Here is a 21,865-nt window from a genome sequence, read left to right as displayed (position 1 = left end):
TTCTCAATAACTCCTTCCAAAAACTCCCTAGAAGAAAATGATTGATCATAGGAATCATCACTTAAACTTTGAGCATTTGGAACTAAACCAATTGGGGAACCTCTTTGAAAATTTGCTTGGAAATATCCCTTACTTTGATTATTCCAATTACCCCTAGTTTGATTTTGGCCCCTTTGTTGACCATGGTTGCCATAACCTTGATTATGATCCCCATGTCCATGGCCATGACCATGACCATGACCATTACAACCATGGTTATTGTAGCTACCATGAATTCCTTGGAATCCATGATTTCTACAACCTCCATTTTGGTTATAATTATCATGGTTCACATGATTATGATAATTCCTATTTCCAACATTTCTTTGAACATCAATTCTAGGTTCACATTCATGAACATTAACATAATTCACATGCTCAATTTCAATTCCATCACGTTCATCACAAGGAACATTGGGGCACATAGAAGCATCATGATCATTCATTCCACATAATTCACAAGGCCAACATTCTCTAACCATGCAACAAGAAGAAGGATTAGAGTTAGGGTAAGAAAATGTACCTCTCCCCTTAATTTGGGAGGGAAGAATCGGAGCTTGCGAAGGTGGTTTCTCAAGCTTTGCCTTAAGTGACACAACTTCTTTCCCTAAATCCGCAATCAAAGTAGTCAAATCATTAATGGCACTAAGTTGTTCGATCGAGCAACCTTTGCTTGTTGGCTCTTTCTCCACTTCTTGCCAATTCATGTAATGTCGTACCCCTTCATCTATTGCATCCACCACTTCTTCTTCCATTTTGTTCAGTATTGGGCCTCCGGCTCCGGCATCCAAACTTGCTCTTCCATGAGAACTCAACCCACCATAGAAGATTTGTATGATTTGATAGGTAGGAATCCCATGGTGTGGACACTCTCTTTGATACTCCTTATATCTCTCCCATGCTTCATAGAGACTCTCACTAGGCCCTTGCTTGAAATTTTGGATCAAAGTTCTTGATTCCGCCATCTTCTTTTGTGGGAAAAAACGAAATAAGAAAGCCTTTGTAACCTCATCCCATGTTCTTAAGGACCTTGGTTTGACCTCCTTGTCCAACCACTCTAGAGCTCTTCCAATGAGAGAGAAGGGAAACAACTTGAGTCTTATGTACTCTTGAGAACCTCCGGTTACCACAATAGTATTGCAATATTTCTCAAAATCTTTGAGATGATTGAGAGGATTCTCACTCTTTATCCCTCCAAATTGCTTCCTCTCAACCAAAGTAATCATGGCCGGTTTGATTTCAAAGTCATGATCCGGAACCATCAATGGAACAATTCCACTCTCATACTTATAAGCTCCCGGAGTGCCTAATTCCTTCAATGTAATCCTTTGAGCTTCTCCCATGTTCACTTGCACACACAATTCTCAAAAAAAAAATTATTAGTAGCACGGCTACAAATGTAGCCTAAAAGAAAATCTTTTTGTATTTTTAAAATAGGATGGAATAGACTCAACAACAATACACAATCAAGACACCATTCCCCGGCAACGGCGCCATTTTGATAGGAGACGAAACGGTAGGTCGTTTGGCTTTCTTCCCCACCCAATCAAACAATATTTATAAACTCAACAAACCCCTATATGAGCATAGTAGTAAGTCGAGGTCGAACCCAAGGGAATGGTTATTGAAAGTGTATCGCCGAACGCTAAGCTATTCCGAAGTAAAGAGCGGGGTTGTAAGGCTAAACTAGAACTAAACACAACTAATAACTTGTAAACAAAAAATAACAAATACTAGGGCTAGGATCCACATGCATCAACAATGAAAATTAATCAATTAGGGAGGTCAATCAATTAAGTCAAGCAATGTGAGGGTAAACCGAAATTGCAACCAAAAGAGCATATCATACTATTCTCCTAGAGGTCTAACTAGCGCCAACTACGATAAACTCTAACTAGGAAACGTCACAAGATACCTCAATCGTGTAAATGCAAGCCACAAATCAATGGTCCGTATCAATGTGAACTTACAATGCAATCTAGTGTGAATAACAAGGGTGATCAAGCCTAATCAAGTACACACATGCACAAAATCAATCAACCAATTTAATCACATCAACTCAATCAATTTCCACAAATCAATCTCAATTGATTGCTAATACATGCTTCACCTTTACCCTAGCAATCAAACTACTCACAATCCATATAGAACATCAAGATCAAAGCTAAACTAATCAACAAATCCATATTCATCAATTGAAATCAACAAATTTAAACCAAATCAATCAAACTATTAACAAACTAAATCAATCAACAATACTAATGAAATCAAACATAAAATTGCATTAAAGAGTAAAGAATTCTTACAAACTTGATAGAAATCAAATCAATTGTAGCAATCTTCAATCATCAATCATCAAACCCAAATTTTCTCTCTCTAAAAATCTAAGAACAAGTGTTTTTCTCTCTCTAAAATCTAATCTAATCTAATTCTAGCTAATAAAGATCTAATTCTCTCTCTAAAAATAGAAGGAAATAACTATATATACAAAGGAGAAGTTGGTTATGACGTCCAAAAATAGACCCACGCCGGTGTGGTCACACGTAGGAGAGAGAGAGGGGCGCACGGGCACATATCCATGTGGGTGCGCCTACACGCGCCTGATGTGCGGCCGCATGCGCCACCTGTGCGGCCGCACATCCCTTGTGTGCGCCCGCACCTATGTGGGTAAGCTCTCCTCCTTTCTTCGTCCTAGCTCATCCGGTGCACACACCTTTGGTGATGGGGAACGAAGTAGGCAGCAAGTTTTTGACAAATTTGGTGGGCACAAAGCAAAAATGGTGTCCACACCACTTGTGTGCACCGGTCTTGAAGCTTGCTCTTCGAGTCCCTCTTGACTTGAAGCTTAATGCACTAGCACAAGGCATCAAAAGCAATGATAACCGTTGAGGGGAAGCTCGGGAATCCTTGGGAAATCGATCATAACCTACGAACATAAGAAAAGCAGTAAATAATAGAGAAAAACAACATATAAACGAGAAAATGCACAAAATAAAGAAACTAACTACGAAAAGCACAAAATGAAGAAATAAAGAACAAAACTAAAGAAAACTAAAGAAAAGAACTATAAAATGAAATGAAATTCATCCAAAAAGAGATCAAATGAGTGCCATAAATGTCACTCATCAGAAAGTTTATTGAGTCAAATGAAAGTCAAACACATTCAAGCAAAGCTTTTTGAATCAATTGAAAGTTAAATACATTCAACAAAGATAATTGAGTCAAATGAAAGTCAAACACATTCATACAAAGCTTTTTGAATCAAATGAATATCAAATACATTCAAACAAAGCTTTTTAAATCAAATGAAAGTCAAATGCATTCAACAAAGATAATAGAGTCAAAGGAAAGTCAAACACATTCATACAAAGCTTTTTGAATCAAAAGAAAGTCCAATGCATTCAACAAAGATATTTGAGTCAAAAGCATTGTTTGAATGTGTTTGACTTTCATTTAACTCAATTAGCTTTGTTAATTTCATTTCACTTTCATTTAATTCAAAAGCATTGTTTGAATGTGTTTGACTTTCATTTGACTCAATCAGATTTGTTGAATGCATTTTACTTTCATTTGATTCAAAAAGCTTTGTTTGAATGTGTTTGATTCTCATTTGACTTAATTAGCTTTGTTGATTGCATTTTACTTTCATTTAATTCAAAAAGCTTTATTTGAATGTGTTTGACTTTCATTTGACTCAATTAGCTTTGTTGAATGCATTTGACTTTCATTTGTTTCAAAAAGCTTTGTTTTAATGTGTTTGACTTTCATTTGACTCAATTGGCTTTGTTGAATGCATTTGACTTCTATTTGATTCAAAAAGCTTTGTATGAATGTGTTTGACTTTCATTTGACTCAATTATCTTTATTGAATGCATTTGACTTTCATTTGATTCAAAAAGGTTTTTTTGAATGTGCTTGACTTTCATTTGACTCAATTATCTTTGTTGAATGCATTTGACTTTCATTTGATTCAAAAAGCTTTGTTTGAATGTGTTTGACTTTTATTTGACTCCATTAACTTTGTTGAATGCGTTTGACTTTCATTTGATTCAAAAAGCTTTGTTTGAATGTGATTGACTTTCATTTTACTCAATTAAATTTGTAGAATGTGTTTGACTTTCATTTGACTCAATTAACTTTGTATGAATGTGTTTGACTTTAATTTGAATCAAAAAGCATTGTTTGACTGTGTTTGACTTTCATTTGACTGAATTAGCTTTGTTGAATGCAATTGACTTTCATTTGATTCCAAAAGCTTTGTTTGAATGTGTTAGACTTTCATTTGACTCAATTAGCTTTAATTTGTAGAATGCATTTGACTTTCATTTGACTCAATTAGCTTTGTATGAATGTGTTTGGCTTTCATTTGACTCAATTACCTTTGTTAATTACATTTCACTTTCATTTAATTCAAAAAGCTTTATTTGAATGTGTTTTACTTTCATTTGACTCAATTAGCTTTGTTGAATGCATTTTACTTTCATTATATTTAAAAAGCTTTGTTTGAATGTGTTTGACTTTCATTTGACTCAATTAGCTTTGTTAAATGCATTAGACATTCATTTTATTCAAAAAGCTTTATTTGAATGTATTTGACTTTCGTTTGACTCAATTATCTTTGTTGAATGCATTTGACTTTCATTTGATTCAAAAAGCTTTGTTTGAATGTGTTTGACTTTCATTTGACTCCATTAGCTTTGTTGAATGCATTTGACATTCATTTGATTCAAAAAGCTTTATTTGATTCCATTAGCTTTGTTGAATGCATTTTACTTTCATTTGATTCAAAAAGCTTTGTTTGAATGTGTTTGACTCTCATTTGACTTAATTAGCTTTGTTGATTGCATTTTACTTTCATTTAATTCAAAAAGCTTTATTTGAATGTGTTTGACTTTCATTTAACTCAATTAGCTTTGTTGAATGCATTTGACTTTCATTTGATTCAAATAGCTTTGTTTGAATGTGTTTGACTTTCATTTGAGTCAAAAAGCTTTGTTGAATGCATTTGACTTTCATTTGATTCAAAAATCTTTGTTTGAATGTGTTTGACTTTCATTTGACTCAGTTATCTTTGTTGAATGCATTTGACTTTCATTTGTTTCAAAAAGCTTTGTTTTAATGTGTTTGACTTTCATTTGACTCAATTAGCTTTGTTGAATGCATTTGACTTTTATTTAATTTAAAAAGCTTTGTATGAATGTGTTTGACTTTCATTTGACTCAATTATCTTTATTGAATGCATTTGACTTTCATTTGATTCAAAAAGGTTTTTTTGAATGTGTTTGACTTTCATTTGACTCAATTATCTTTGTTGAATGCATTTGACTTTCATTTGATTCAAAAAGCTTTGTTTGAATGTGTTTGACTTTCATTTGACTCCATTAACTTTGTTGAATGTGTTTGACATTCATTTGATTCAAAAAGCTTTATTTGAATGTGTTTGCTTTTCATTTTACTCAGTTAGCTTTGTAGAATGTGTTTGACTTACATTTGACTCAATTAGTTGTACATGAATGTGTTTGACTTTTATTTGACTCAATTAGCTTTGTTGAATGCATTTGACTTTCATTTGATTCAAAAAGCTTTGTTTGAATGTGTTTGACTTTCATTTGACTCAATTATCTTTGTTGAATGCATTTGACTTTCATTTGATTCAAAAATTTTTTATGAATGTGTTTGACTTTCATTTGACTCAATTATCTTTATTGAATGCATTTGACTTTCATTTGATTCAAAATGCTTTGTTTGAATGTGTTTGACTTTCATTTGAGTCAAAAAGCTTTGTTGAATGCATTTCACTTTCATTTGATATTAAAAGGTTTGTTTGACTATGTTTTACTGTCATTTGACTCAATTATCTTTGTTGAATGCATTTGAATTTCATTGGATTCAAAAAGCTTTGTTTGTATGTGTTTGACTTTCATTTGACTCAATTATCTTTGCTTGAATGTGTTTGACTTTCATTTGACTCAATTATCTTTGTTGAATGCATTTGACTTTCATTTCATTCAAAAAGCTTTGTATGAATGTGTTTGACTTTCGTTTGACTCAATTACTTTATTGAATGCATTTGACTTTCATTTGATTCAAAATGATTTGTTTAATTGTGTTTGACTTTCATTTGAGTCAAAAAGCTTTGTTGAATGTATTTGACTTTCGTTTGACACAATTATCTTTGTTGAATGCATTTGACTTTCATTTGATTCAAAAAGCTTTGTTTCAATGTGTTTGACTTTCATTTGACTCAATTAGCTTTGTTAAATGCATTTGACTTTCATTTGATTCAAAACGCTTTGTTTGAATGTGTTTAACTTTCATTTGACTCAATTAGCTTTGTTGAATGCATTTGACTTTCATTTGATTCAAAAGCTTTGTTTGAATGTGTTTGACTTTTATTTGACTCAATTAGCTTTGTAAAATGCATTTGACTTTCATTTGACTGAATTAGCTGTGTATGAATGTGTTTGACTTGCATTTAAGTCAATTATCTTTGTTAATTGCATTTCACTTTCATTTAATTCAAAAAGCTTTGATTGAATGTGTTTGACTTTCATTTGACTTAATTAGCTTTGTTGAATACATTTGACTTTCATTTGATTCAAAAAGTTTTGTTTGAATGTGTTTGACTTTCATTTGACTCAATTATATTTGTTAAATGCATTTGACTTTCATTTGATTTAAAATGCTTTCTTTGAATGTGTTCGACTTTCATTTGATTCAATTAGCTTTGTTGAATGCATTTGACTTTCATTTAATACAAAACGCTTTGTTTGAATGCATATAACTTTTATTTGACTCAATTAGCTTTGTTGAATTCATTTGACTTTCATTTGATTCAAAACGCTTTATTTGAATGTATTTGACTTTCATTTGACTCAATTAGCTTTGTTTGAATGTGTTTGACTTTTATTTGAGTTAAAAAGCTTTGTTGAATGCATTTAACTCTCATTTGACTCAAAAAGCTTTGTTTGTATGTGTTTGACTTTCATTTGACACAATTATCTTTGTTGAATGCATTTGATTTTTATTTGGTTCAAAAAGCTTTGTTTGAATGTGTTTGACATTCTTTTGATTCAAAAAGCTTTGTATGAATGTGTTTGACTTTCATTTAACTCAATTATCTTTGTTGAATGCATTTGACTTTCATTTGATTCTTAAAGCATTGTTTGAATGTGCTTGACTTTCATTTGACTCAATTAGCTTTGTTGAATGCATTTTACTTTCATTTGATTCAAAAAGCTTTGTTTGAATGTGTTTGACTTTCATTTAACTCAATTACCTTTGTTGAATGCTTTTTACTGTCATTTGATTCAAAAATCTTTGTTTGAATGTGTTTGACTTTCATTTGACTCTATTAGCTTTATAGAATGCATTTGACTTTCATTTAACTCAATAAGCTTTGTACAATGCATTTGACTTTCATTTGACTCAATTAGCATTGTATGAATGTGTTTGACTTTCATTTGAGTCAATTATCTTTGTTAATTGCATTTCACTTTCATTTAATTCAAAAAGCTTTGTTTGAATGTGTTTGACTTTCATTTGACTCAAAAAGCTTTATTGAATGCATTTGACTTTCATTTGACTCAAAAGCTTTGTTAAATGCATTTGACTTTCATTTGACTCAAAAAGCTTTGTTTGAATGTAATTGACTTTCTTTTAACTCAATTATCTTTGTTGAATGCATTTGACTATCATTTGGTTCAAAAAGTTTTGTTAAAATATGTTTGACATTCTTTTGATTCAAAAAGATTTGTATAAATGTGTTTGACTTTAATTTGACTCAATTATCTTTGTTGAATGCATTTGACTTTAATTGATTCAAAAAGCATTGTTTGAATGTGTTTGACTTTCATTTGACTCAATTATCTTTGTTGAATGCATTTGACTTTAATTGATTCAAAAAGCATTGTTTGAATGTGTTTGACTTTCATTTGACTCAATTAGCTTTGTTGAATACATTTTACTTTCATTTGATTCAAAAAGAATTGTTCGAATGTGTTTGACTTTCATTTGACTCAATTAGCTTTGTTTAATGGATTTGACTTTCATTTGATTCAAAAAGAATTGTTTGAATGTGTTTTACTTTCATTTGACTCAATTATCTTTGTTCAATGCATTTGACTTTCATTTCATTCAAAAAGCTTTGTATGAATGTGTTTGACTTTCATTTAACTCAATTATCTTTATTGAATACATTTGACTTTCATTTGATTCAAAATGATTTGTTTGATTGTGTTTGACTTTCATTTGAGTCAAAAAGCTTTGTATTGTTGTAGGGAATATTTCAAGCATTATGATCCTAAACTTGAACCCCACTGTGATTATACACTAAAGTACGGTGGCGTTCCAAAGGGAAAGAAAATAGAGCAAAAGAGTCGCCAACAAGTTTTAAGAACTTGTAAACCCAAAAGACAATCCAAAAGGACCATCAACTCCATAAGGTCTTGAACCAAACAGGGTTCGGGGATAAGGGTAGGAATCCAATGTACAAAATAAAGGACCCGCTCTATAAAATAGGCCTCTACTTTGTTCTGCTCGTATTCATGTGCCCGCTTTTCGAATAACATACAAACATTATATTAAACCTATCCTGTTTATCTATGTTGGTTGAAATTAATGCACAAATAAGACTATTATTGGCGATCACTTGAGTTAAAATCATATTAGCCTAAACCAAATTATCAATTATCTTATTAAGCGTGATTTCAAGTACAAATTCCCTTTAACAAGCATAAAAGGTGTGATCAAGCAATAACAAAAATTTATCAAGCAACATAAACATCATAAATATAATAATAATCATGTTAAGGCATAATAAAGCTTGAATATGATAGTAAGATCCTAGGCATGATACTAACAAGAATAATTACAAATCCTAGCATGTCACTAAGCAATAAAGATCAAAGCTTTAGACCTACAATGGTACTAACATGCTAACATGATATTAGAAATAAGTAAAGGCACCCTAAACATGATACTAGAAAGCAATAAATAACATCCTAACATGATACTAGGAATTAAATACATCCTAACATGATACTAGGAATCATAAAACAATAATAAGCATGCTTTCTACATTGTGAAAGAAATAGGGAGTAAGCTAATCTACTTACTTTGAAGCCTCGTACCTCTTTCTAATAACAAAATACACGAGTTAGTAAACTTCAATGATAATAATAAAGAATAACTAAAGAATTAAATTAGAATCAAATTAAATAAATTTTTGACTAGTTTTGGACCAAACCCTCAGAAAATATCAAACCTTGCACGTCTAGGGCGAAGGCAACTTCGAACTTGGCTAAGTGATTCTAAATCTTGTGAATGCGGAATATTGTGTTTGATAAAAAGTTGATTTAGAAAGAGAGAGAGAGAGAAATTAAGAATTAAGTAATTCTTGATGAGAGTTGATGATTGAAAATAGAGATTCAAAACCCTATTTATAGGAAAATAGTCCGGAAAAATACAGAATTTGATAAGGAATAAAAACTACACGCTGTCGCCAGGAATCGACTCTGTCGCGAGGCGACAGGGTCTGTCGCGTTAGCGCGTTTTTTTCACGCGGAATCCGATCTTTAATCAACTTGATCTACGGAATTCGTACAGAAGATAAAATACGTATTTTTAAGATAGTAATAATAATAATAAAATAATGTTTTATTCCAAATTTTTAAAATAAATAATTATTAAATCTAATAATATTAGAATTAAAAAGAACCTTCTAGAAACTTCTAGAGAATTATAATTAATCCAATTAATTTTAGGAATAATAATTAACATTGGGCCCTCCTCTAGATCATTGGGCCGTATGTAAATAATTAACCGGGCCCAGTTTAGTATTTTGGCCATAACTTCCTCAATATTCATCGGAATTGGGCTTATAATATATCGTCGGAAAGGTCTTTTCGAGCCCCATCCAACTACACTATTATTGGACCTTAATTATGGACCAAACTTAAACTGGTTTGGCTATTTTAAAATAAATAGAGTTATTTTCAAAAACAGAGAGAATAGAATTTTAAAACTAAACCGCAACACTTAACTTTCAACCACTTTCACCTCATTCGATTATGGTTCGACGCGAAAGGCATTCATCACTGGGTTTGGATTTGGGGAGACACAAATGGGTGTCTACAGAAGCCCCCACTTTGACTGAGTTTGGAGAAACTAATGTTTCGAAAACAAAAGTCAAAGTATCGATAGGGACGGAGAATGATTCAAAACGTTCTGCGATTCCAAATTATTCTTATAACGCCGATACCTGCAAACTAATCATTAGTTAAAACAGATAAAAGAGTTACGAAACGCGTATCTTGCACCGTCGAGCACACGTCTCTGAACTTAACCATTTTGCTGTTGCTTGTGATAACCTCCACAGTATCTCGTGAACGCCATCATTGAAGATAACCATATGTCGTCGCCTTCAATATTCTTGGTGACAATCCTCCACAGTATTTCGGGAACATCGTCGAAAATAACTGTATGTCGTCATCTTCAGAGTTGTGGTCGTACATCGCCACGGCAGTGCATCGCCGCTGTAGACAATCTCTTCTTTACCTTGAGGGACCGTCGAAGGTGACCTTGCTTCGCCATCTTCAAATTTTGTTACACTACCTCGCCACGGTCGTATTTCGCTACTAGACAACTCCTCTCTATGTTGGGATATTGCCAAAGAATCATTCTGCATATTGACCCTTATTGTTATTTTTGTTGTTGTTTGTTCCAATGCTTCGGTGCTTTTGTCTTTTTAAACCATTATTTCGGTGCTCCTATTGAACCATTATTTCGGTGCCTTGTTATGAGCCAATACTTAGGCGCTTTAAGCTAAGTGAGACGATCTTTCATCAAGTCGATCACTTAATGCAACTGCAATCAAGCTGATTAAATCATGTCAATTTTGCTTAAAGGGGCTAACTGGCGTACCAAGGAACCCAAATTGCCAAAATAGGCCCACAAAGTCATTATGCGGGGCCCAGCACCTTGTCGCCGCTCCAGCGCCGGCCAAAGACACCTGTCGCGATCATTTGCTCCTGTCGCCTCGCGACAATTCTGTCGTTTGGCGACAGAATCGGGGTTTTAAACCCGTCTTCTTCTTCTTTCTCATTTCGCTGCTCTGCTTCTTCTCATATTTTCGCGAAACTTCAATTTACTCGTTCTTGCTCATTTCTCAACCAAATTCGCTCAAACTTGTTGCAAGTCAAAGCTTTTCTCATCTATTTTCCTGATCTATGTAAGTTTTGGTCAAACTCTACTCGGTTTTTGATGAATTATGCGTTCTTGCTCGCGAATTTTTCGAAAATTCGAAAGTGTTTTTTGCTTAATTCGCTTTGTTTGTTGAATTTTATGCCTTGAATTTGTTTAATTAAGCTTGTTTATTAACTTGGGAGTATCTTGAGACTTGTTTGACTCAATTTGATGAAGAAACAAACGATTCACCATTGTTGGACCTCTTGAGGTCTTGAAGAACAATGTGGGTCGTTCTTTGCATTTTTACTGCTTTTGCTTGTGCAATTTGTCACAATATTCATCATATGTTTGCAAGAAATTGTTTGTTTACTTGAAAAATGCTTACATGCTTAGTTGAATTTTTGCTCTGTTTTAGTACTACGTACTCTGTTTTGCGAACATAGTATCATGCGGCCTATGCGAACCTTAGATATTGTAGAGCCTTAAAATTGATTACTTTTATATACTTTAGCATGGCTAGACGACGTGGTTCTGGTTCTCGGTCGAGAGACACGCGTCGAGAGGACGAGCCCACCAGTGAGGGCGAGGACGTGCCTTCTACTTCCAGGCTGGGTCTCATGCCAGATTGGGACGAGCGCACCCTGTTCCATGCGCCGGTTCACCATCTGTCGGAGCGAGTCCGACGAGGTCTTGCGAGCGGGAGGACCCGTAGCCACGGCTCGGGTAACTCCACCATCATTTCTCTGTACGACAACTTCATCAGTCGTGATGAGGGTCTTCGTCGTCTTTGGGAGTCATGTGGGTTGACTCCTCTTCTTCAGGCCACCCGGGCCATGTTTTCATACGATGGGGGTAACCTCGTCGTTCGTGCTTTGGTGGAGTTCTTTTGGGACACCACCAACACCTTTCACTTTCCCTGGGGTGAGATGACAGTCACTCCAGCTGACTTCAGCCTCATTACGGGGTTAGAGTTCCAGTCTACTCCACTTTCATTCGACGCCGGTGTTACTGTCTATTCGCCAGAGGTTCAGGAGTTGTTGGGGTCGATTGTCGTTCGGGCCCAGGCTGAGGCTCAGTCGGGACAGTTGAGTTCCCGATGTATTCGTCGCTGCACATTGGCTGTAGCTTTTGAGGATGATGCCACCACCCGAGAGCAGCGGGTGCGCATCTTTGTGCTGATTCTGCTGTCAGGGACGTTTTCCCCTGATCGAGGTAGTAGAGTACTTCTTTACTACCTGTCCGCCGTTCGCGACCTTCACTTGGTCGGGGCATATGACTGGGCCAGCATGGCCTACGCGGACTTTCTACTGGGCTTGCGGCGTTCTTGTCCTCACAAGGCCTTGTCGTGAGAGGTAGCCCTTTCCAGCTTTTGGAGGGTCGTAGAGGTATATCTCTTTTCCTTTTTAACTCTAGATTAGAAGCATAATCTTTACTGACTTTTGCCTTTTCATATAGATCTGGTTCTACGAGTACTTCCCTTCTCTTGCGCCTGCGAGGCCTTCTCCTCGCGTGCTCCCCATTGCTGCTAGTTGAGGAGGCCGCAGAGGTCCACCGCACGTGCTACGCCTTCAAGACATGATCCTCTCGGTAGGTTTCTATAACTTATACTTTTCTTTCATCACCTTTTGGTATTAGTGTCTTATTTAGTGATTTTTGTAGGAGCCTAGCCCGGTCTATCGACCTTGGGCTACTTTTCCTATTCCTGTGCTGGCGGCGCAGTACACTGCTGAGCATCGTTACTTTCTGGGGACGTACGACGCGGTGGTCTACCTAAGGGAGAGGGTAGCCATCCAGCATTCCTCAGATGTTTTTGTGGTTCCTGCTCCTCCACCTCGGCATATGTTCCACGATGCCTTGCAGCGGGATCGTGCCAGTGGATCTACTCGGGGTACTCCGTGGAGGTCCTACGTTCTCCTCGAGCAGAGTTATGAGGAGGACCTTCTACCGTTGCTAGCGCCGGCTCCTGTCCTTTCAGAGGAGGCAGCGGTATGTTTTTATTCATTTGATTTGTCTTTCTTTAGGTAGCCCCCAAGTACTTTTCTAACCTTTTATTGTTACCAGGCCGGTCCTAGGGAGTTCATTCCCCCGAGGATGTCCATACGTTACCAGGGCATATATGGGCCGATCGAGGAGCTCATTCCACTAGCTCCAGAGGGGGAGCAGTTTGTGGAGCGTTCTATTCCTCGTCACCAGACTCGAGTAAGTAACTTCTCATATCTTATCTTTATATTTGCTTCGTAATTTGTACTGACTTGGTTACTTTGGCAGTTTTCTCGCGAGGTGGTGACAGCTATGGCTAGGTGCATAGACGCCTTTCGCAGCCAGCTTGTGAGGTTGCGGAATCGTGCAACCTGTCGTAGCAACGATGCTGAGGAGGTATCATTTCTTGTATTTAGCATCTTTGTCTTGTTTTTTCATTTGCATTTGCTAACTTTGATTTACTTTTGCAGGGGCAGCCTATTCCTTCTCCACGCACTCGGTCGAGACCCGAGCCTAGGAGAGAGACTACTAGGTCCGACTCGAGGCGTCATCGGACTACTTCCGGTGGTCGGGGTGGTCGTTCTGAGGCCGCCGCTGTAGAGGATTCGGCGTCATCTCCTGAGGATGCTCCGACTGGGCCGACCATTCGAGGTGGGATGGGTGGTGGGACGTACGAGTTTGGCTCATCGTCGCAGCAGCCTTTGCAGCCCCAGCCTCTTTATGTCGGGTACCAGGGTGAAGTTAGCTGGCCTGGCCCTGAGTTGCAGTTTGCGCTGCCTGGTGGTTCAGGGGACGGTGATGGACATACTCCACGGAGTAGGACTTTCTTTGATACATTTGGTGTCCCTCACGATTTGCGACCTCCGGCACCGTAGTTGTACCTGTATTTTATTTATTTTGACTTTTGTAGGAATTTGTCTATTTTATTTACATGACTTATGTATTAAACACTCTGTATATATATGCACTTATTATTTATTAAACACTTTATCTCTTATTTTTATTTATTAATTTTTATTGTGCATGTGAGTGCGTGAGAAAGTGTAATTTTTGCGCAAAATTTTCCGTCATTATTAATATTAGTGGAGGGTACTTACTCTCTCCCCCAAAAAAGAAAAATGAAAAAATGAAGGAACAAAAGTATAGTTACTAAAAATAAGCCTAAAATTAATTAAGCTTAATAAAATATAATAATAATAATGATAATAATAATAATAATGAAAATAATAATAAGAATGAAAATAATAAGGGTAAGAAAAAGGTGTATGGATAAGAAAGGGGAAAATAATAAGGATAAGTCAAGTCAAAGTCGAATTCGGGCAAGTAAAACACGGTTTGCAACGCGTAATAGCTGTCGCTGCTACGAAAACGCTGGCGCCACGTAATTAAACCTGTCGCCACGCGACAGACTTGTCGCTTGGCGACAGACTCACTTTTCCTATTTCTCACAGGAGTTGAATTCTGCCGTGAAAAAAGCTTATAAATAGCCCCCGAATCCTTCGTTTTCTGCATAATTTAACCAGTTTATTTATTAATTAATTAACTAGTAATCATGCCTTTAGCTAAAAGAACTTTTTGTGGATACATGAATGAGTGGTGTCATCTTTTAACTTCTAAAGAGAAAAAAGAATTGGATACTTTCCGTATGGGGGGTATGTATGGTGTAAAGGGGGTGAGTCTTGACATGGACTTTATTTATTCTGCTATGGACTATTGGGATATTAATACTCATTGTTTTAGATTTTTCCATGATGAAATATGCCTTTTACCGGAAGAATTTGGAGCCATTATAGGCTACTATTCCACAGATCTTGCGGTAATGCCTAGAGTAAGTGAATATTATTATAGGGATTTCGAATGTTTCTTTGATCTAAGGGGTATGGATTTAAAAAATCTAGTGCATGGCAATGTGGTTGATTTGACAGAATTTGCACGTTATTATTATGACAAACCTAACCCTTGATTTCATGTCTATAAAAGAAGAGCTTTTCTCTTTTGTATGTTTAGCCAACTTCTTTTAATTAGTGGTAAAGATAATGAAGGTCAAGCAATAATTATATCTGTTATAGAACAAGTTGAATCCGGGAGGAACCCAATGCCACTAATTGTTGGAGAGACCATGTTGTGGTTAGATGCATTGAGAAAGAATCCAAAAGCACCTTTTCGAGGTTCTCCAATTTTATTACAGGTATAAAATAATACTATTCTTAATTACAAGAAATTAAAAATATCTTTACACTGTAATACTAATTAAATGTGTGTTTTAAAGATATGGCTCATGGAGAGGTTAAAATTTATTAATCCTCCTGATGATATACACAAATACACTCCCAATTGCATAGTCCGGCGAAAGAAACAATTCTTGAAGATAGGTCGCCGTGAGTGGAGCAAAGTGTTTGCTGCTGGTGATTTTACCATAAACTTGGTCATCCCTTGGTGGAGGATTGAGAAGATGGTTGGTTGTAATAGCCAAGCATACTGTCGTCTCCCGAGCTTATCAAAATTGACTTTTTATTTCCCTTGTAGACTTAAGAGACAATATGGTCTTGCACAAACCATCCCTACAGGAGATCTCCGCCGTCCTTATGAATTTCCTGTGTCACAAGAAGTTGAGCGCTTTGACAAATATTGGAGTGGTAGGCCCTTATGGGAGGTGATTATCCACAGGGTTCCACCTTGCTTGTCAAACAATGTGAAATAATTGCTTGATGGAAAATTTCAGAAATCCCAAGTCAAGGTTGAGAAGACCGATGTGAAGAATCGTCTAGGTGACAAAAAGGTCCCTGCTAAGGAACGCCTAGGGGAAAGGAGCGAATTCAAAATTCCTATTATGCCAAGAAAGAAAAGCTCTAAGAAAGACAAAGGAAAAAGGAAAGTTGACTCTACAGAAAAGAAAGCTTGGGTGGAGAAGAAACACGGGGTCTTAGCGGAAGGGAAAACTATCTATACTAAAATAGAGTGTAGATCTTCTAATGGATGTCTCCTAGCAAAGGTTATGGATGAAGAGGAAGAGAATGCGGACAAAAATTGGAAAAGAATTAAGAAAGAGAAAAAGGATTAGAGCATTGCTTTTCCTTTGATTTATTAGACAAAGTTAATTTGTTTTAGTTAATTTTTTCAGCTTTTATTTCATCAATAATGTAATTTCTTTATTAATTAATAAAATTTCAGCCTTTATTTAAATTAACTTTACAATTAAAGCAATGAAAACAATTAAAATATTTAGTTTTTGGAGAATTTATTCGAGTACGGAAGTCGAAAAAATTTCTAGAATACACAAAATTTGCCCAGACACTCGCAGAAACCTGGCGCTGCTTTCCGAATTATTGTCGCTGTCAAATTGGCTCTGTCGCCTGGCGACAGAGTCACTCTTCTGGCGCCAGTCTTGAAATTTTGTAGACACGTATTTTATTATTCTGGGATACAGAATTTTGAAAAATTAAAGTGGCCGCACCCTGTCGGGGTTGCCTACGTATCCTTTGTTTAAGGAATCAGGCCAAACGTAGCTCTCTTGAGTGTTTTACTAAAGTAATTATGGGTAGTATTTCTTAAGTTGGTCAAGATTTTTCATATTTGAAAATTCATTACCATCCATGTCAGTTAACTTAGCCGCGCCCCTGACAGGATTGTTTGGACAATGTATGGCCCGGACCAATTAAGCCTAAATTTACCTCTTGGATCCAAAACATTTTTCCTTAATGCTTTTAATACCAAGTCCCCAACCTTGATATTTCTAGTCTTGACCTTCTTATTGAAATGTCTAGCCATGCGGGTTTGATAGCATTGGGTATGATGTAGAGCCTCTAGTCGTTTTTCATCAAGTAGAATTAACTCTTCATACCGTGCTATAGTCCATTCTGATGAGTGGCATTTATGCCACGGTTTAGTGCTTCTTTTACGGGGTTTTTCCTCCCACTTGTAGCTTGTTTGCCCCTTTTTCCTTCCCTTTTTGTTCTCCTTTTCTTTGTTTGCCTTTCTCGTGTTTTCTTTCTTTCGTTCCCTCTTTCTTGTCTTTTCTAGCTTTTTCTTTTGTTTTGTAGGACTTTGGCCCTTCCGGATGAACCATTGAAAGCTTGGCTAGACTTGGATGAGGATAATGTTGATCAAAGATGGAAGATTGGCAGAGTAGGGGAGCCGCGGGCGCGGAGCTTGGAGCCGCGGGCGCGGGGACCTGAGCAGGGCAGTATCCCAAACATTCATTAGATGCCGCGCCGTGCCTCAGGAGAGGGCTCTCCTCCCTGACCCGCGGGCGCGGCACCAGAAGCCGCGGGCGCGGCTGTTCGAGCACGATTTTCCTCTGATGCTGTGTCACGGCCTCTCCTCAGAAGAAGATGCCATCTCCTTGGAGCCGCGGGCGTGGGTCTTCATGCCGCAGGCGTGGGTGTCTGGGTTTAGCGACTCCGTAACCCACGATATAGAGGGCGCGGCTACAAGCTAGAAGGCTCTCCAAGGCTTATTATTTCCGTCTTTTATGATTCATATATATAGCCTCCTATTCAAGTTTGTATTATCAACTATCATTACTTAGAAACATTTTTAACCCTAATCTTAGAGAGAGAAAGTGTAGTCTTACTCATGTTTTCTTCATGTATGCAACTTTGTTCAAGTTTCATTTCAATCAATCAAGCAACCTTGCAAGTTTTAATCTTTCTACCTTTGCCTACTTAGTAATCTCTAATCCTTTCTCTTAGCTTAGTTTATTTGCACTCTAGTTGTTTATTTCTATCTATTTTGTGGATTGATATCTTTTGGTATTTTCATTGTTTTTTATCATGTTTGCTTCCATGTCTATTTTGTTTTCATTTAGTTTTATCATCATGTTTAATCTCCCTTCTCTAGGCTAATTTCTTAGCTAGGGGAAGGGGGTGGAAAATATGTGTTGAATGTTGGAAGAATGATGATGGTTGGATTGAATACATGCCTTAAATTGATGAAAGATTTGATTTTTAATGTCTTGAGATTATTGTTGCACTTTATTGGATTGCCTTCTAGTTTAAATGCATGAAAATGATTTGAACTAGATCAAGATCACCTCTTTTTTTATGATTGCATGAAAATGAGTTGTTAAAATAGAGTTTATTGATTTGTGCCTCTTTATTCTCTTGATTTTGCTAGTGTCTAATAGGATGCATGAGTATGATTCTATTAGCATAGGGCTTTTTCATTGATTTGCCTAGACCATTGCATGAGAATGAATTGTTTAGGTAGGATCTTGTGTTCTTTGGCATGTTCTTCACGATAACTATCATTATTCACCTCTTTCTAATCATGTTTGACACCCTCGTACCCCAAGCTTCGTGCTCTCTTGATTTTTAATCTTCTTTTTATTTGCTTGTTTGAAGTCTTAGTACTTTTTATCCAAAAACCAACAAAATTATCCTTTCCTTAACTCTTGCTTAGTGAATTTGATATTTAGCTTGCATGCTTCCCTTGTGTTCGACCCTATACTTACCCCTATATTTGTATTAGGGTAGTTTAGGCTACAAGTAGTTAATTTGATTTGGGTTGGTAGTCCCAACGACCTACTAAACCCCGACCAAATTTTGGCGCCGTTGTCGGGGAGGCGGCTTGTTTGGTGTCTAATTTGCTTTTGTTAGAGTAATTTTAATTGCTTTCTTTTTGTTTTGTTTTGTTCTATCATACTTGTCATTGCTAATTGTTTGCTTAGCTTTGGTGAATGCTTAGAAGATCTCAAGGACCACCTACCCATCAAATTGACCAAGAAATCAACCGAACTTTGAGACAAATCCGTAGGCTTTTTGAAGAAGAAGGGAGAGGACTTGGTGCTATAATTGATAGTGGGAGTGATTCTTACTCTTCTAGTTCGCAAAGTGAATCAATGGCAGGACAAGAAGATGATGTTTTGTTTCATGAGTTTGGTAATCCGAAGGATTATGAGCTCACGGGAGGGATTTTGTTACCCGTCACGGAGACTAACTTCACAATTCATCCCCAATATACAAGAATGGTTCAATCGGAGCAATTTTCGGGTTCTACAAGTGAAGATCCCATAGAGCACCTTGATAGATTCCTTGAGCTATGTGCCATGATTCAAACCAACCAAGTTTCTCAAGAGTACATCCGGATGCATTTATTTCGACAATCTCTTTCGGGTAGAGCAAAGAAGTGGTTGAAGCAAGTGAAGCCTAACTCACTCACATCTTGGAGGGAGGTAGTTAAGGCATTCTTGAAGAGGTTCATTTCCGAGGAGAAGACCGCCGAGATGAGAAGGAAGATTGCATCATTTGAACAAGAAGCGGATGAGAATCTTAATGAAGCTTGGGAGAGGTTCAAAGAGTTAGTACAAGCATATCCTCACCATGAATACAATCAAAGTTTGCTCATGAGGTTTTTCTACGATGGTTTGGAGCCCATTTCTAAAGCCAACTTGGATGCGGGGGCGGGTGGACAACTAATCAAGATCCCTCAAAATCAAGTGGAAGCAACAATCGAGGAGGTAGCAAAGAACTACTCTTGGGGAGGTAGAAGAAGGAGTGCACCAAACAAAAGTGGGATGTATGAATTGGAGAACACAAGGGCTTTCAAAGTTGAACACAAGTGTTAATGCAGGCTCAAGTGGGGGAGCAAGCTCTTCTCAAGTCAACTCTTTCTCATGTCAAAATTGTGGAGGAACGAACCATGATACATCTTATTGTGGAGGTTTGAGCCCCGAGCATGTGGCGGCATACAACACAAGACAAGACGGTTTTAGAGGAGGTGGTGGTGGAGTAGCTTGGAGACAACCACCACCCGGGTTTGCATCTCAACCTCAACAATGGGGCCAACAAGCTCAACCTTCTTACAATTCCAACCCCCAATACCAAAATCCACCTCCATCTCAAAACCAAAACCCAAGAGGAAGCTACCCTAGGAACAACCAATACAACAACCAAAACCAATACAACAATCAAACCCAAGGGCCCCAAAGAAATCAAGAACAAACACCTCAAGCGGAGCCAACACCCACACAACTCCTTCAAGCTATGCATTCACAAATGCAAACTTTTGGGCAACAAATACAAGAAATAAGGGCACACAACAAAATGGTTGATTCAAAACTAGCTCAATTGGCCGAGAGGGCTCCTTTCAATTCACCATCAACTTTACCCGGACAACCACAACTTAACCCTTCTCTTAACCAAAAACCCGATACATGCAAGGCAATCACTTTGAGGTCAGGAATTTCTTATGATGGTCCAAATGAGGGGGATAGTGAGGGAAAGAAGGGAGGAGAAGAGAGTGTGAGTGAAGATAGGAGAGGTGAGGAAGAAGAAGGTGATGAGGTCCAAGGAAGTTCGGAGAAGAAGAAGCTCAACAACGAGAAGACAACTTCAATTCCTAGTGAGACTAGGAACCTTGATGGACCGGTTCCTTTTCCAAGTAGGCTTGCGGAGAGGAAGTTGAATGACAAGTTTGCAAAATTTCTAAGTGTGATGAAGAACTTGCACATCAATCTCCCTTTTCTTGAAGTAGTGACACAAATGCCATCTTACTCCAAATTTCTCAAGGACATCCTCACCAACAAAAGGAAGCTCAATGATGAGCTTATCACCCTTCCACACCAAGTGAGTGCTCTTGTTCAACATAAAATGCCCAAGAAGGAGAAAGATCCGGGGAGTTTCACTTTGCCGGTGAAAATTGGAAACATGGAAGCTAGGGGTGCATTGGCCGATCTTGGAGCAAGTGTTAGTCTAATCCCCTTATCCATTGCTCAAAAACTCAATATTGAGATGATCCCTACAAGGAAGACTATTCAACTAGCCGACCGCTCGGTGAAGTTACCTTGTGGAGAACTTGAGGATGTTCCAATTCAAGTGCGACACATCTATGTGCCTTGTGACTTTGTAGTGATGGACATGGAGGAAGATGTGGATACACCTTTGATCTTAGGTCGGGAAGCTCTTAAGACTTTGGGGGCGGTCATCAATTGAAAAACAACACCATCACATGTGAAGTGGCCGATGAGAAGATAGTTTTTGAGTTCTCCAAGTTGCTAAAGACCCCTATGGTTGAAAAGTGCTACCGTGTTGATGTTGTGAATGAGGAGTTGGACCGTTTGGGAAGGGTTATGATGAAGCCTCAAGATCCAATCGTGGAAGCTCTAACATGCAATGGAGGAATCCTCAAAGGAGGAAGTTGATGAACAAGGCAAAATTGAGCTTGAATCAATGGAGGAGAAATCGGAAGAGAGTTCCAAGCCTCCTCCCAAGGTAGAACTCAAACCCCTCCCCCCTTCTTTGAAATATTCTTATCTTGATGAGGAGGAAAAATACCCTATTATTGTCAATGCTACCCTTGATGAACTTAATTTGAAAAAATTGCTTGATGTATTGAGAAAATACAAGGATGTGATAGGGTATAGCATTGATGATATCAAGGGAATTAGTCCTTCTCTTTGCATGCATCGTATTCATCTTGAGGATGATCATTCCACCTCCATTGAACCTCAAAGGAGGTTGAACCCCAACCTCCAAGAGGTTGTCAAGAAAGAAATTTTGAAACTACGTGAGGCGGGCATCATCTATGCTATCTCCGATAGCAAGTGGGTGAGCCCGGTTCATGTGGTTCCCAAAAAGGGTGGAATGACCATTGTCAAGAATGAAAAGGGAGAGGAAATTTCCACCCGGACGTTGATCGGGTGGAGAATGTGTATTGATTA

The 21,865-nt window shown here is 37.4% G+C and overlaps 2 non-coding genes across 2 annotated transcripts; one reads left to right on the top strand and one right to left on the bottom strand.

Annotated features, from left to right (window-relative positions):
• The first annotated feature begins 891 nt into the window (after positions 1 to 891).
• Positions 892 to 997, top strand: LOC145603241 (small nucleolar RNA R71). Its single transcript, XR_014104768.1, has one exon. It is a non-coding gene; the product is annotated as a small nucleolar RNA R71 (small nucleolar RNA).
• Positions 998 to 19,427: 18,430 nt separating this feature from the next.
• LOC145603237 (small nucleolar RNA R71) lies at positions 19,428 to 19,532 on the bottom strand. The gene has a single exon (XR_014104765.1). It is a non-coding gene; the product is annotated as a small nucleolar RNA R71 (small nucleolar RNA).
• Between the last annotated feature and the right edge of the window lie 2,333 nt (positions 19,533 to 21,865).

This window comes from Chenopodium album, chromosome 21, assembly GCF_948465745.1.
Source record: "Chenopodium album chromosome 21, dcCheAlbu1.1, whole genome shotgun sequence".
NCBI classification, from domain to species: Eukaryota; Viridiplantae; Streptophyta; class Magnoliopsida; order Caryophyllales; family Amaranthaceae; genus Chenopodium; species Chenopodium album.
Note: the sequence above shows the minus strand (reverse complement) of the source record. Positions and strands in the feature narration are given on the sequence as shown.